Raw genomic sequence first — 3,362 nt, 5'->3', positions numbered from 1 at the left:
TTTTTACAGTCTAATTCATTTCTGTGAAAGTTTCTACTTTTTCAAAGCAAGAATCCTTGTATAACTTACCTTTTGTATTATAAGAATAGAGCGTGATTGCCATACCCTACTGCCACAAATTATGAAGTTAAGTTTTCTCTACTGGTGCAAACCACAGTGTCAGCACATCTAAAGGGTAATGAATGCGCTTCTTCCTGAGAAAACCAGCTTCTTAACCATGGGATCTGTCAACCCAGGTAAGAATTTCTGTGCCTTTTAGAAAAATGCATTATTAATTAGTCTACTAAAACAGTAGACTAAATTCTCAGACACCTGAGAACCATCATTTGATGTAATCATATGACTCATTCTAGATGTTTGCACAGCTACAAATAAGCATGTACTGCACATAAAAACAAAACAAAACACACACACACACACACACACACACACACACAGGTATTGCCCATGTATTCATAAATGTATGGCAGCCCACTAGAGCATAATCCGCAGTGATGATTCTAGAAGAGGGGAATATGCAGTAGGGTGACTTTAAAACCAAATCAGTGTTGCAGCAGGGTTATTACACAAATCAACACAGAAGCGGACCTGAGAGCAGTTACAAGTCCCATGCAACCTCAAGTTACACCGTATCTCAGCAAGAGGGGAAGCAGGCATTGAGTCCTACCCCTAGGAGAAGACTTACAGGCAACTGAAAGCTACAAAGAGAGAGAGTCATTTGTCAGGTGTATTGTTTATGGAGGGAATAAGCATAAATTGTATTTTAGTAACATGCTAAAGAAAGGCATTTCACAGCAATTAATAAGTTTTTATATGAAAGAGAGAGGGGAGAGAGGGAGAAATTTACACAGAAGGACAAAGGATAAGTTTTTAGTAGAGTCAGTTATCTCTTCTACCATTTCTACCATGTGCATTCAGGGGGTGGAATTCTGGGTGCTAGGCTGAGCACAAGGATCCTTACCTTCTCATCTATCAGAAAACTCATAAGACCATATACTAAACGATGAAAAAGGAACAAACACAGTCCACTGTTGGTACCTGGGAGACAGTAGGGAGGAGCAGAATGATAACTCCAGGGGAGTAAAACTAGAAAGAAGCAAGGCATGGCTGCCTCTGGCCAGCATCTGAACATGAAATGAATGAGTATCTATCAACCATTATCCATTTTAACTATTGCTCGATCACCAACTCGAAATGCAATAATACATATAACAACTGAAGAAATACAGTGCTCATGAATTTGAGAGGGCTCCAGGAGGAGGCATGGTGTGCACCAAAGGGTTAAAGGGAGAAAAGAAAAGCGGGAAGATATTGCAATTATATTTTAATTTCAAAAACTAAAAACTGAAAACCAGAGAGAATGTTTGGGGAAATAAGTCGATTCATAGGGACTTGTATGTCGAAAGTGAAACAGATGTAATCTTAAAGTCTAGCCAAATAATAACAGGTTCTGAATGCCAACAATAGTTCTTTCTCCCCAGAAACGTAAATATTAAATTTTTAAATCTCTCTCAATTTTAAGTCAAGCTGGGTATTTTAAATAAAAACTCTTTCTATTTTGGGGCTTCTTAAAAAACCATTTGCAGTTGATCAGCACGAGTGTGCTCTCCTCTCCAATGCCAAAGGCAGAACACAGCCTACACAGTCGCAAACCTCAAAAAGCTGAAATGATCCAAAGGACCTTGCAGGAAGACTGTGTTTTCTCAGTGGTTTACAACTATTTTTCAGTACATATAACTGATTAGCTGTGAGTGTGAGTGCCCAGCTAAATGCCAGCATGTTCCTAAATCCACACAGATGTACTGGTGATTTGCATTTGAAAATGGTCTGACAGACAAATACATTAAATATTCATTTCTTCATCTTGGGAATCACCATTATTTTCCAGACTAATATTGCTTAAAAATATCTCTTGACTTATCTAGTGCAATAGTCTACATTTGAATGCATTCACTTAAATATTATAAACAATAGATTAGTCTTAACTAATCATAAAGAAGAACTTTCTACATTCTCTGACAGAGTTAGTACTTAGTACTTGATAAGGTTATGCGCCTGAGACCACCAAAGTAGAAATGCAGGCAAACATGACACTTATGTTTCTCATCAACATAAAATAATTCTTAGATAATATTGTTGGTTGCTCCATTACCCTCAACTTCTCCCATTAGAATCTTCTAAGCAAATTTTAGTGACGCCTGGGTAGTCACTTTCCTGTTGTTTTATGATTCTCAGCTTGCCTATTTATTTATGCACCTACCAATTTATTTCCATAAATTACTGCGCCTTGGTTGTGGGCCAGGCATTTTGCCAGACACTCAGGGTGGCCAAAGCCAAGTAATTCCATTTCCGCTCTAAGAGCCTCCAGACAAGGACAGTAAAGTAGCATGGGAACATGTATAGCACAAGATTACCAGAGTACAGAGACAAATGAATCACTGTAACCATGTGAAAGTTCATATGGTTGGAAAAAGAAGCTGCCCATTATACTTTCCTTTGAGACATTAACCAGATGGATTCGATGATACAACTAAACACACACAGAATACATCTGGAGCCAGAAGTAGATTAACATGCAGTTACAGGAAAGGTAAAACCTTCAGATAGAAATCAATGTACATACTGTCATAAATGAACAGTTAGTTTGGAAAGCCAACCTGGGAACACTCACCCTTCATGGTAGAAAGAAAAGAACTATAAATACTGGTTCAAAGCATATGAAGATTGTGGCATAGAATGGAATGTGTGCTGTTGAGATTGGAATCAGAGAGAACAAACTTTAGAAATGTCTTAACAAGAGACTTAGGAGTTAGAATTGTTCCACTAGTGATGTAAAGGAGGAGAGAGAGGGAAAGAATATTGTGGAAAAGGAATCAATTTTCCTGGAGTATGGATGCAAATTGAAATATCAAAGCTCAGACAGAAAATGGTCAATAACATAGCATTGATACTATAAATTTAGGTAAATAGAAGTCGTAAAGTAATTAATATAGACAAAGTTTACATAAAAACATATGAGAATAAGAAATGATAAAGAAAACCTTAAAAAGTATTGACTTTTTTGATGGAAAAATAATAGATTGGAGAGAAGTAATCTGCTCCAGCAGATCTCTGTCCTGATGACATCAGATATGAAAAGCCGAAACAATGAATAAGCAAAACATGAAAATGAGTGAGTTTATGAGAAGCTGTTAAGCTCTAGCCTCAGGAGCCTACCTGACATCATTGGTTCTCAAAATCATTATTGAGAACTACAGATTTACATTCTACTCTATACAAATCAAATAAAGTAGTCCTAGAGTCATTTAGTTTCAGGGAGATGAAGAAAATGATGTACAAAATACGTCAAATTCTTTTTAGCT

General features: G+C 36.9%; 1 non-coding gene across 1 annotated transcript; it reads right to left on the bottom strand.

Annotated features, from left to right (window-relative positions):
* Positions 1-81: 81 nt before the first annotated feature.
* On the bottom strand, positions 82-244 carry LOC113457006. Its single transcript, XR_003377669.1, has one exon. It is a non-coding gene; the product is annotated as a U1 spliceosomal RNA (small nuclear RNA).
* Positions 245-3,362: the final 3,118 nt, after the last annotated feature.

The sequence above is a fragment of the Microtus ochrogaster genome, chromosome 1 (genome assembly GCF_000317375.1).
Source record: "Microtus ochrogaster isolate Prairie Vole_2 chromosome 1, MicOch1.0, whole genome shotgun sequence".
NCBI lineage: Eukaryota > Metazoa > Chordata > Mammalia > Rodentia > Cricetidae > Microtus > Microtus ochrogaster.
This window is presented reverse-complemented; position numbering and strand designations above follow the sequence as displayed.